A 14,178-nucleotide genomic window follows, 5' to 3' on the forward strand; every position below is an offset into this window, starting at 1 on the left:
TTTTGTCTTTTAATTCGTTTTTATTTATTTCAGTTAACGAAAATGTTTTTTCAATTTTAGTTTTCGTCATTTTGTTCGTTTTCGTTAATGATAATAACCTTGGACTGTATATAATTAATAAACAGAGGAAAAATTATGTTTCTGGTCTGAAACTAAATTCAAAGGCAGTAGTTTGCAATTTGGCCTCTGTCATGTTGGCCTTTTGGAGCAGGAAGTGACCATATTTAGACAAAAGGGATGGAGCTGCACGTGTGCAAGGGGGCTCATGGAAGCGCTAATGATGGTTTACTGACAAAGTAAAACAGGAGACTTCATCAAGCACCGGGGAACAATTTTATGGTCTTGTTAGTTAACCCCCCCCCCCCCCCCCCCAAAAAAAAAAAAAAATTGTATTTTATTAGATAAACACAAGCAGGCTATCAAATAAACCTGTCAATAAAAACTAGGTGTGGCTGACATCATAGCTTTCTATTCACTGACTGTAAATGATCACCCATTGGTTTCTGATCTACTGTGATTTGGCCATTGCTATGTAATTTTGGAGCCAGGGGTGGCCATATTTGGACATAAGGGACAGAACCATGAAGGATCAGAGCTGTGTGAGGGCTCCGGGATTAGCTAATGCTTTAGAAAGAGGTTAGAAAGTATGTCTATGGAACCCAGAGTCAACCCTATCCATCATCCATCTTCCATATTGGCTTCAGCTGAAGTCAGCAGTTTTTCCAGGATCCGGGCCTCACCTGTTTTATTTGTAATCTCTACAAAGTCATCTTGTAGTCTACCTTTATTTTTCCTCTGGTACTAAGATCTTAGGTCAAATAGAAAGTTCTGATTTACAGGATGGTATTAGAGCTCAATCGCCTGCAGAGTAAAGCTTTCAGGAATTGTTTTTCACTCAATAAAACATATTTTTTCTTGATAAAGAGCTGGAATGACATTGTGGATAACAGGTTTTACTGTCTCAGTATGCTAGTATTTATTCTAAATCCATCATGGAGCCCTTTCAGACATCTTTGACCCCTCATACTGCTTTTGTCCAAATATGGTCACTTCAGACCGCAACTGCTGGATCACAAACTACTGGTCTTAATGTTCACTGTCCACTAATTGCGTACAGTGTATGGTGTGGATGGGAAAAAAAGTACTATAACCTACATTAGATAGGTGTGGAATAAACAGTAGAAGTAGAGCTTTGTTTAATGAGGAAGAAACACAAGATGAGATGATCAGTCATGACTAAAATGTTCATTCTGACCACTTTTTCAGCTAAGATCTCATCTAAAACTTCTTGAACTTCTTTTTTGTCACAGAAAGACATAGATTCTGAGGGGGGAAAACACATGCCTTATGAGCCAATATTAGTTTACACAGCATATGTCCTTTGAGAATGCTCAAAGAGACAAAAGTGATAGGAACTTTTCCAGTAGACTTTTAGTGCATTCTCAGAGCATTTCTTAAGATTTGTTAGGTGATGAGTTCACTTTCTGTGCACCTCCATTGCCGCTGCACACTCTTCGAATAGAATAGCACACATAATTAGACACACATAATTACACATACACACACAAGCACATATGGTCTCATCTGTAGTCTGGCTATGTTTGCACTCATTAGAAAAGAGGAGGTGAAATTAAGGGAGGACGAGTAGAGAAAACAAAAAGAGGTGGACTGAGAGAAGAGCTGAAGTCCACAGAGAAAAACAAACCGTTGAAGCTTTTTTTCTCTGTTTGAAATGGTACCAAGGGAAAGTTTCAAGCCAAAGTGATTGTCTTCCACTTTTTTTTTTTTGTTTTTGTCCAACTTGCTATTTTAATGTGAACTGATGTGAGTGTATGTGTGTGATTCAAGAACATGTGCATACGCTTCATACATACTGTATTTATGCACATATACAAAGCTTTAGATTTAGCTCCTGTGTGTACTGTATGTTTGATCATGTGTGCGTGTGGATGTGATTGTAGTGTAGATTTGAGTATTATCCATAACACCGTGGGGCAATTTGAGTCTCTGAAGGGCACTCTGTGTTGCGAAAGAGCAGAAAAAGGTTTACCATTGCCAAGCTCTCACCTGGACAGCTCTTCAAAGCATCCCTCTCAGAGCAGCCATCCTGGAGCGACTGGCATGGGCAGAAATAGCAGCATGATGGCCCGGTATACATAGCCAGCAACAACCGAGGTAACCAAGATTTTAAGAGGTGGGGAGGTAATCTCATGTCAGAGGTAGACATTTATCCACCCACTGTCTGCTCAGGACTGAACATCCTGAGTTTCGGGCAGGTTTCCAAACATGATAATCTGTCCATAACAGTTTAACTCCCTCTTTGCTGTACATTGAAAAAGCAGCCCTAGAAAGAATTCATGCATTACAAGAAGAAGCAAATTGACTCTTTGCTAAGCCTCCCTTAGTGTTCTTACCTCTGGCAAGCTTTTGCACTTGTAATATTAAACTATGGCCTGCATTTTCAACAATATCAGTGACAGATATTCCATAGGAAATTGACAAAACCCTCTGGAAAAACAGCATTTGAGAGCTGAATTTGCGATATCATTTGGAGTATTGTGAATGAAGAGGGATATAAAAGTGAAATAAAACTCCCACTTGCAATAAGAGCCATGCACCCCACATCTCAACAAGAAACAAATAAACAACAATGGTCTGGCACAGCAGGGTAAGGCAGTACATCTGATATTATATTATTTTAGGCTAATGTTTAGTTATCACTCCTCTTTGCTTTCATTGTTGTTTTTAGCTCACTGCTTGCTAAACCAAATTAAGATAAGGAAATCCCACTTTTCTGTTTGTTGAAAGCACATGGTTATTGCTCCCATATCATTAGTTTGATTCACACTCTAGATCTAAGGGGAATAAAATAAAAGCTGTGCCTGTGTATGCAGTGATTGCAAAAGGGAGGGGCTTAGCAAAGGGTCAACAGGTTGATTGTAGCCACATGATTATGGTTATGCATGAATTCCAGACAGAAGAAGAAGTCAAGTGCGAAATGAAAGAAATACAAGAAAAGCTGAACTATGCGACTTTAGATGATATTACACAAATCATATCATATGTTGGATGTGATCCTTGTGTTATGTACAGAAGCTGTTTTTCGAGGGAACTGAAAGTTCTGCTCCTGACGCAGTAGAGGCCACTGATACTACTACAGACAACAAATGACATTTGTGAAATAATTTACCTACTAATATTCAACACCACAGTGTCTCTATCGTAACCTTACGGATGTTAATGTAACATTGATGTATTAACGAGTCTCAGAGGACCAGTGAAATGTTACTAAACACATGGATCGGTATGGGTAAGTTACAGAACTGTGCACTGTATAAGGATCAAAAAGCTTCGGAAAGAATCATTCATGTATACTCTCATCAAGCAAAGTCGATGCTCTGTAAAGTATTGTCTCCATGCGGTGAAAAGTCAGAGGAGAAATGACAGATTTATACACAAAGGAACAGTCAGGACCTAATTACAAGTAGCAAAACTGTCCTACTTTTAATTCCAAGGTGCAGGTATTGTGAATTTGCTCTTATGACAATGTGTTTGTAGCAATATAGAAATGTACCAAAATGTCGCCACTACAGCGGTTCAAAGAAAATGAACCTGATTATCAGTACTAAAGCCAAATATCAGACTTACAGACAATGACATACAGATAGTTCCGTTCTAATAAGTTTGGACAGACTGATCACCAAAAGTGATTTCCACTATATTTTATGACTTTTGTGTCACTGTTAACCTGATTTAAGTGTTAGTGGCATTGTTTTTAGCTGTTGTTAAAAAAAAAGTATGGTTGTACACACTGTTGAAGTATACAAATACATTGGAATGCTCACAAGCCATTTTTCCAGTGTTTAATTTCTTGCATTTATCCCTATAGTTTCATAACTGACTACAGCAGTGTTTCCCAACCTTTTTGAGCCACGGCACATATTTTACATTAGAAAAATCACAAGGCACACCACCTAACAAAAATGTCACAAAAAGTATATTTATTAAAATAAAATGCAAATCTAGTCTCAATTTACTTCCTCAGTGTGAAACCTGGGCCTGTTTAGTTGAACACAAAACTGATATTCTTGAAGGAACTGAAGATTCATGTAACAGAGGCATATGCCCCCTGCCCCAACCCAATTCGCGGGTCTGCACAACACTAGTGTGGGTGGGTTTATCCACAGAACACACAGCACTGGGGCTGGTTCACCTTCATTTTCACTTTGCAAAGGGAAACTGTTGTTGTAGAGTGGATCACTGGCGCGTGCAGTCATACGTATCTATATCACACCACTTGCTTACAGTACACATCAGGCGAAATTAAATAATCTTCCACGGCACACCTGATGATTTCTCACAGCACACTTATGTGCCTCGGCACACTGGTTGGGAAACACTGGACTACAGTGATGCTGAGTGTCTCAAACCAGATGCAGTTTGACAGTTTTCTTTGGAGAAAATTTCACAGTGTGGGCACTATGATATGACATTACCCACCAACAACCTATTGTCTAGTGTTGAAATAAAATGTCAGCAGTCAAAGCAAAGTTTGCTTAGCTATATTTATAAAACTAAAGTAAAATTTTAGTCACTTAAAAATCAAACAGTACAAAAAACCTTTAAGCCAAAACAGTAAACTGAGATGTTGTGCAGGAGGTCACTCTGAAAATAAGGTCAGCCTTGCATCTCTGCTGGGATGTTACTGGTTAAATCTAGTTCAGTATTAGCTGGAATGTCCTTTTGAGACAAGTTTCTATACACTGTGTTTTCTTAGAATGAGATTACTTTTCTAAAGAAAATGAGTTTGATGAGATTATAATCTTTTTAGAAAAAACAAGATTAATTTCCAGGAAACAAAGCTTTTTTGAAGCTCCTTTTTTGCAGCGTACGTTATAAATGGTACCACAAAAAAACAAGGAGGGAAGGGGAAGAATAGTGGAAGGAACAGGCAGAGGAGGCCTACTCACATCAGTTGAGAGGTTTGTAATTAGCAACTGTGATAATTAAGCAAATGGGAGATTAATGGACAGGGATGAAATGATTTCTGTGCTATTTTAAACATGCACAAGCAAATAACAAAATCTCATGCTACATAATACTGATTAAGAGATGAGATCAACTAAAAATACACAGGGAAGATGTAAAACAACAAGCTGTAATTTTGAGTCGACCAAAGCAAGAAAAGGATGAGACATATGAAAGTTCCAATAGAGCAGTATCATCCTGGTTTGGATGACTTTTGATTTCTAGGGATGGATCACCTCATTAATGAGACATCATATTTTATCAAATCGCAGAATTAAATATTAAAACATGTAATAATGAAGGGATCTTACTGCTCTAAATGTCAGGAGCCAAGACAGACAGGTCACACAGACTGAAACAGACACAAACACACATGTCGACCAACATGCACACACACACCCTTAGTTGATTCAAAGGGGTGAGACTGCCCCCTATTCATCATGTAGTGCCTCTGTGAGTGGCCCCTGCCAAGTCATGGTGAGTTTCATCAGCGCTGACACTGGACATATCTCACTCCATTCTCTGTCTGATGAGCTCACAGTCTCTCAGCCTGAATCCAGTAAGGAGACATCCAGCTCTTATTTTAGCTTCTAGATGACTGTCATTATCCTAATTTACACTCTGTGAGTGTCAGCATAAGTGCACAGTGTGTGTGTGTGTGTGTGTGTGTGTGTGTGTATTTGAACATATCCACTGTACTGTGGGTGTATCAGATACAATTGTATCGTGGAACACAGGTGTATTTGTTTCCAGTAATGACCACATCATTTTGTTGAAATTACTTCCACCCATCAACAACATTGTCATCAAATTCTACAAAGTCATACTTATCATAAGAATAATTAGTAGAAATAACTTCAGTAACTACTTGGCACTTTTTCCAATTATTGTCAGTAAAGTTGGACCTTCATTTGTATTATTGTCACACTTAAAGCTAGACTGGCCTCTTCTGAACTTCCAATCAGCTTAATGATAGATAACCTTAATGAAAGTCTACAAATCGTCTAACCACATTAAATGACAAATCCCAACTGGCAATGCTTCACAGCCTTTTAGGGCCAAAACAATCAATGATTACGTGTTGTTAGTCACCGAACACTGATTGGTCATGTTCCTAAACAAAACGATGTATGACTGACTGCTTTTTGATGCATTCAACCTTTATTTGCCATAGCCTGTAAAAGAAATCAGATTCTTTTGTTTTAGATTTATTGTCTATATTTAACATTTCTTAAGTGATTTCTCACCATTCATTATAAAATAATCCTCTGTGTTTTGCATTTTTCCAGAAAAAATCTGGTATTTTCCAGTATTTATTGTACTGATCCTATAGATTTTCATTAAAGCTTACATTAAAGTTGAGGGTTATTATATAAAAAATAGAGAAAACTGAAAAAAAAAAGACATTTTCATCAGAATATATTATTAAATGAACACAAACCAAGTGTCTCCATCCACTATCACTGAGTCAACTCCATGGGTTTCACTGGTGAATCAATGTTGTAGAAGACGATAGTGTTTCTACGTTCACTACGGAGCCTCTGAACATCCAGATGGGTCATATCTGATGACCATGAAAAGATGACAAACTGCATTTTATACCAATTATTTACATGTATTGACAGGATTAGTGGATCAACAGGTATCAAACAGTTTAGATCAGGAGATGATTTTGGTCGGTGGTGGATGTTTGGGTCTTCAAAGGGTTACGTAGGAAACTCTTTAGTAACACAATGACTTTAATAACAGTTAATCATGCAACAGTTTCCATAACCTGAAATAAGAGCATTCATTAACTCTTCTCTTCTTATCTTTACTAGAAATGTTTTAGTTAATGCTAAAATCTCAACCCTCATAGAGAAAAAAATTACTTGTGGACGAAAAGAGAATGTTGCAGAGAATAACTTGGACATTAAAGGGATGGTAAAAAGTCATTGCATCTTTTTTAGTCAACATTAGGTTGGAATTTGATAAATAAATGTCTGTAAAATAACTGGTGAATCAATGTTGTAGAAGATGATAGTGTTTCTACGTTCACTATGGAGCCTCTGAACGTCCAAATGGGTCATATCTGATGACCATGAAAAGATGACAAACTGCATTTTACACCAATTATTTACATGGATTGATAGGATTAATGGATCAACAAGTATTAAACATTTTAGATCAGTAGATGGTTTTGGTCGATGTTTGGGTCTTTATGGGTTAATGTTAGTGTAATTACTAAATATTTCATTTTTTACTGTCTCATTAAGGTGGATGTAAAGACATAGAGAATGCTCATTCACCTTCTACCCACAACTCCTGTCAAAAACAACCTGATGCAAAACCAGTTTAATGCAGAGCTGGTATGAGAAGGACTCTGCCTCGAATATTCTGTTACCAAGGGTGCAACTTTTTCTAAGCATTTCCGACAGCCCTTGTCATTTTCCCTTGTTTGTCTGTGCAGCTTCTGTAGTTTTCTCTATAATTTGTCAGTTGTTTATACTTTTCCAAACTTGACTGTAGGTCTGTCTCTCTATCTGCATGCCTTCTGTAAAAACTCGGGATCTATCTGTCAGTTCTATCTAAGCGCTTAATATTATTTTTTACAAACTTTGAGGAGAGGAAGGTTGTTATTGTGAGTATAGAGTAGGCTACTGTGGCAGATATAATGCTTAAAATTGAGTTTCCAATTCGACAAATACAACAAATTTCACAGTAGGAACAGGGGTTGTTGTTTGTAAAGTAGCACACGATCAAATTAAGAGCGTTTTTAAGCTTCAAGCAACATAAAATAGAAGCAAAACTAATTGTTAAATAAGAAGCAAAATGAGAAAACATACCAAATATTGTATCCCAAGGCTGGGATGGAGCTGTTTGGTGTCAGTGAGAGGAATTTCTGCCGAAGCATTCATTCTCTGACAACAACATCAATATATAACATGAGAAGATTGCATTTTTTTGTCATGTGTTATACAATGTCCAGGGAGGTATACTGTCTACCACAAAAAACAAAACGAGTTGTCTCAAGCTAACATCAGCATGGATATATTCAACATTTCAGCCTAATATTTAACATTTTGATTATATTTAGTAATTAGCTACTAGAACAGTAAATGTGACACATTTCATAATAGGGTTTTACATCTCTTAACAAGTCTGGCTCCTTTTTTTTTTTTTTAACATTTTTCAGAGCTGAATGTTGCAAAATATTATTAATAATGTTAGTTTTATTTTGTGCTACTTGCGAAACAGCCTGCAACATTGTAAAGTATGAACCAGGAATGCTGCAAACAGGACTGTAATATCTTATTCTGACCAGAATGGGCTCAAAAACCTTCATGAATATCTGCTGGATAAGACAAACAGAGAGCAGAGTGTTTGCTCAAAGAAATTGGTTTAGGGTTTTGTCTAAAATGAGATAAAGTTGCAACCAGCTGAAAAAACCAAGAGCGACGCAAAAACTGGGAGCACATAAGTGTGAAACGTACTCTTCAACGTACTTTTGAGTTACCTAAATAGCACACCAAGGCTAAAATGGCATTAAAATAAGTCCTGAAGACTTCCTCTCTAATTTCTACACTTCAGTGAGCAAGTGAATGAGTGACTATGAAGGAGTCTGTCCCAGTGTATGTGTGTGTGTGTGTGTGTGTGTGTGTGTGTGTGTGTGTGTGTGTGTGCGTGTGCGTGTGTGTGTGTGTGTGTATGTGTGTGTACAGTATATCTGTGTCACATATCAGGGCCTTTGCTTCACTTTGCATTGATTTGGCCTCTCCTTCCTCTTATCCATGCACACTTATTGTCAGAATGCTGCTGCAGATCGCCTCATATCATTAATCAATTATTCACCAGTAGCCTGTTAATCTTTAATGAGTGAGGCTGCTGCGGTCAATTACTAATGAATTGTGGTCGTGGTGAGAAAGCTCAGAGGAGAGGCCAAATCAGATACTGTACACATTTGTTTGTATGTGTGCCCTAGTGCATCCAAACAAACCAGTAAGTTATTGTGTGCACGTGTGTTGAGTAAAATTTGATTGCAGAGTAATCGAACAGTTAAGTTTAACTACTTACTTTAACCAGGTAATTCTCAAAACACATTCTCATAACAAAACACTATAAAACATTCTTTTTTTTCCCTCGGATTATTTAATTCCCTCTGTAACTCAAAATTCCTGCAATATTCTCTTTTCTACGAAGAACATAAATAACTAGCCTTGAAAGAATAGTTTTTTGTACGTGTGTGTGTGTGTACTTTTTGCATATGTGTGTGTACTTTGTGCGTATGTGTGTTAGACTGGAAAGCAGATGAAGATGAGACAGGTCAGTGCTCGTCCTGTGACGTGTGTGTGGCCTGCAGTCTGTCGGCCATGCCTCCGTAACCAGGATAATTAGAGACCCACCCCCTGTTAGGAGCCATAAAAAGTCCAAAACAGCATTACCAACCATATGATACACCCATATCTGTGTACATTTAGGGCATATTTGATATGCATCACGCTTCATTTCCATATGTAACACTTTTTCCAGAGCTGGCCCCACGGTGCATCAGATCAGAATGATACCTCTACTCACAGTACTTTAATTTTGATATTTTAATACTCAGAACCAGGTCTTCGAGAAAGCAAATAATAAGAGAATACTGTGAAATAGTATGTTTCTATCAATTATTTAAGCATATGGATTCTTCTAGACTGCAGACACGTTGTTTCTTCCCATAATAAGGTACATTCTGCATCATTTCATGGGTCTGCTGTGTTTTTGCGGGAATTTTTCCTCAAATTCTCAATAATAACTGTGGGAGCAACTGAGAACTTATGTACAGTGTAAGGACAAAAGTATCAGGACACAATGAATGGTGTTTTGTTGCTAACATGGGGCTGTTTTTTTACATTATTTTTAGGGTTCATTATATTTATATTGTCATTTGAAGCGTGTTTGGTTTGTTTTCACTTTTTTATCATTATAGTTGTTTTAAATGTTCTATCTATAGCTTTCTGATACATATTTCATGTTCTGCCCATAAATAATCCCTGTTTAATTTTTTCAATATTCCTTCAAGAAGATATATCAGTCTTTAACTTTGAAGGAAATATTGATCGAACACTTATCATGATAAATACAAATAACAAATGATATGAACATTTTTATCATGACAATATTTTATATGAATGGGAATGGGAGGTCTTGCATTTCTATAGGTTTGATGACTGACAGTCTTTTTATCCATATAGGTAAGTCTAAGTGTCATAATAGGCTTCAAATTTCCACTTGTAATATGATATAGATGGCTTTACCTCTAAAAGACTACATTTACGACCTGTATTCACATTTAATATTCAAATATGAGCAGTGTTTTTCTCCAAAATGTGTCCCATTTAGGGAGTATGACACAAACCAAATATTTATCTGTCTAATCTGTAAGAAATCATAAAATAGTAATCACCATAAACAATCAGTGTGTTTATCATGATGTACGTCAAACAGAAAACTCCCCAAACTTTATTACAGCCATAACTGCTCACAGCAACATATTATTAGAAGTCCTTCTGTATACTCCACATCACAAGTGACCAAAGCAAATGGGGGCTTGTGGTTGTAACTAGCCCTGTTGTCCAACCAACACTGGGCACACTTCGAAGCACACTCACTCCTCTGTGTGAAGCTCCATCCATCACGAGGCCAAGACAGGACAGAAGACCATGGGAAATGAAGCATAGCTAATTCTATTAGTGCTGGGACACAAACAATCTGTGGGGAATCAAAGAAGAAAACATAATCCCAGCGGACTCACTTCCTGCTGCATGAGTTGGAGCAGCTCACCATGATAAGGCTAAACGGTAAATTCCTGCACACTAGTTTTCCAGCTAAAGCTACAAGCTCGAAAAACACTTTGGAAAACATCTACAAGATGCTTCTCGTACTGGATCTTTCACCAGGTTCATGTTAGCACCACCTTGTCAATGTCAAATTAATCTATGTTTTGTGACTGTATTTTTTCCTTTCACTTTCATTCATTCAGTGAATCATCCAGCTTCTTTCTTTCTTTTTCTTTCTTTCTTTCTTTCTTTCTTTCTTTCTTTCTTTCTTTCAGCTTTTTGACTATGCCTTGGTCTACGGGTACAAAGCTCTCTCGCTGAGGGACCCTTATGGGACAAAGCTGGCTTTCTGGGCTTTCTGCATATAAGCATGCCATGCAGACAATGAGGCCTTTATTAGAGCGGCCAGCATCCCCAAGCTGGAACGGCAGGGATGAGGGATGAAGTCCGGGAGCGCTGTGACTGACACTGGCTGCCTGTGAGTGTGTGCACTTCCCACCTCAGGCCTGTGCATGCATGTATGTCACAGAGGTGTGAAGTGGATGCTCTTACCCTTACTTCTTCAGTCAACTAATCAATCTCTACCCATCCAAAGCTTATCCTCTGAGACAGTTTCCTTACAACATATGGTGTCACAGTGTACATACTTAAAATACATATGAGCTGGTCAGAAACTTTAGGGTCCTGTCGTCATAAATCTGCTTATAAGATAGACAAAACAGCATGATGTGGCCTGTGGCTGCAATCAAAAACAGCTTTAAGCAAACCCTCAGACAGTGTATCTCTATGCACTTGACTAACTTTACAATACAGAATTCAGGCCTCTAGACCGAGTGGCTGCGTGTGTGTGTATGTGTGCAGTGTGCATTTCTGAGAGTGTTTGTGTTGAGTAGAGAGAGAGAGAGGACGCTCTGTGACTCAATCATGCGTGAAGAGGATTTTCTGTTCAATAGGAGCCGCACACTTGCATACTTGCATTCTAATGACTCCATGTGCATAATCATACAAACTAGTACAGATGCATAGAAGTGTGTTTACATGCACACACACAAGCACACAAAACATTGTGTGTGAGAGACAGGGACAAAAATCTAACTTAGGGAAATGGCCATATGTAAGTGCCTTTGTCATACATGAGTCATATCACTCTGACACTGTATATGATGCTAGTTAGTAACAGTTCTGAGGGTATTCGAGTTTGGAGGGATGGCGCATTACTGTCACTGAGTCAAGTCTAATAGTTTTCAGAAATGTCTGAACAAGGTGACGCATGGAGAGGTAGAGAATTATTTTTTATCATCACATAACATAATAATGTATGTAAAAACTAGTGTTGCATGCATGAAGCAAAAATCAGAAATCATCTTATCTGTCAGGTTCAACAGACAGATGGATGTGGATTCATTCTGTAGGTCATCCTCCACCTCAAACACATGTAAAACATTCATCTGCCTCTTTTTCTTTTTCTTCTCTCTCTCTCTCTCTCTCTCTCTCTTACTCTCTTCACTCAGAAAGGCTGGAGTTGTTCTTCTGAGTGGTAAACATGTGCTAAGGGGGGTGAATGGCTAAGTTTTCTTTTTATCCAATAAAAATGTCTCCTTGCCAGATCGATTGTTGTTGCTAGGAGACTGAAGCATCCTTTGGCAAGGGGCTACAGCTCTTCACGTCTGTTGTTTCCCTCTCTCTCTCTCTCTCGCTCTCCTACTCTCTCTCTCTCTCTCTCTCTCTCTCTCACGCGCGCGTGCGGGTCTCTCTCACACATACACGCACACATCCACGGAGCTGGCGCGCAGAGCTGTGGCGCCCATCCTCTCTCTCAGTGCGACTCCTCCGAGGGATCAGGAGTAGACTAAGTCAAACTTCCAGCAGCTTAAGATTTTTGCGCAACCTTAGAAGGATCCCACACGCCAAGGTAGGTCAAATCTAAAATATTCCTAACTGCTGGGGAAATGTGTTGCAGTCTTAGAATACTGCTTAGATGACTGAGTGCAGTGAAAAATTGTCAGTCCGGGACCGTTCGAGCGCACGTCAGCCAGTTCTACAGTAGGGAGCAAATTGCTTTGAACTTTGCGCAGGATTTAGAAAACAAGTTGTGCTGCATAACCGAGGTTTCTGTACATTTTTCTTTTAATCATATATTGGTGCAGATCGCTGGTTGTGATAAAGTAACAAAGCCCCGGCAGCTAATCTCTGCAGCAGATGCATGATAAAGATAGAGAAGGTGAAACAAAGAGTATCTGCAGTTGCGTATTTTTACGCTGCGTTGAGAAGTTATTTGGGTTCAGACAGACCGTACCAAGGCATGTCCCGAGGCTGTACGATTCATGGGGGGGAAAGATGGGCTGGTAGTGCGGCTCTGGAAACAGGCATACAGGTGGATCTGATAACGGAATCCGGCCACTGTTTGTTAGTGCAATGACTTTCCCTTTGACAGCCACTCCACACCTTGCGCCAGGGAGGAGGCGCATGGACCAGTACTGAAGATACAGCAGAACCAAAAGGCTGTGTCCACATAAGATTACGGACAGAAACTATAGGCTTTATGTTGAAACCAGGTGTTACTTTACATTTATTTTCACCTGCACTGATGCATGAAAGACGACCTAGTGGACTGAATTTTCACATTCTTGCATATTATATTTCTTTCTCAAAATGATGTCTCTAAATTTAAAATTCCAAGAGCACTAAAAAGAATCAAGGCCCAATGTTTGTTTAGAGCAGGTGTGTCCATCATGCAACAGTGATCCAGGAGTGGCTTTACTTTTTCTAGCTTTCACTGAATTCATATGATATTATTATGTCTCAGCATAGTGCATTTTGTCAAATTGTGTCATATGCGATCCTTAATGGACACGTTTACATTCATTTTTATGCACACCTCAGCTGTTTTTATTTATTTATTTATTTTTTAACAAGTAGAATATATCTCTTCATGCAATAACAGTACAATGTAACTTTGATGTGGCGTACACCTTGTTTCCCATTTTCCTGTATCAAAAATTATGGATTAACAGAATTGGTATCAGATTATTCTCTTTTTTTATTCATGTCATTAATAAAAAATATGCTTTAGGATTTGGAAAAAAACACACATGTTTATTTGTTTGTTTTGAAATAATTATATACTAACCCTGTCTGTATTGCTAGATCAGCAGTGGAAGCCAGACTTACTTCAGTGACAGAAATTAGACTTCTTTATGTGCACTATATGAAAGAGTGATAAAAGAATCATCATTACTTAGAAAGGAGGAGGGTCGGGCAGTGTCTGTCATAATAATACAGCTAATACTAATGTTTATTCTAATAATTGAATAAATACAGAAATAAGACGTCTTTTATTTTGGGGTGTGGT

The 14,178-nt window shown here is 38.3% G+C and overlaps 1 protein-coding gene across 2 annotated transcripts in view; it reads left to right on the forward strand.

The window, feature by feature from the left end:
- The first annotated feature begins 12,627 nt into the window (after positions 1–12,627).
- The window catches only part of grm3 (glutamate receptor, metabotropic 3), a 41,772-nt gene continuing 40,221 nt past the window's right edge, over positions 12,628–14,178 (forward strand). For both annotated transcript variants that reach the window (XM_030137295.1, XM_030137293.1), the window contains exon 1: positions 12,628–12,738. The gene's annotated coding sequence lies outside the window, so the exon portion shown is untranslated. The remainder of the gene's footprint in view (positions 12,739–14,178) is intronic.

This window comes from Sphaeramia orbicularis, chromosome 6 (assembly GCF_902148855.1).
Source record: "Sphaeramia orbicularis chromosome 6, fSphaOr1.1, whole genome shotgun sequence".
Classification (NCBI taxonomy): Eukaryota; Metazoa; Chordata; class Actinopteri; order Kurtiformes; family Apogonidae; genus Sphaeramia; species Sphaeramia orbicularis.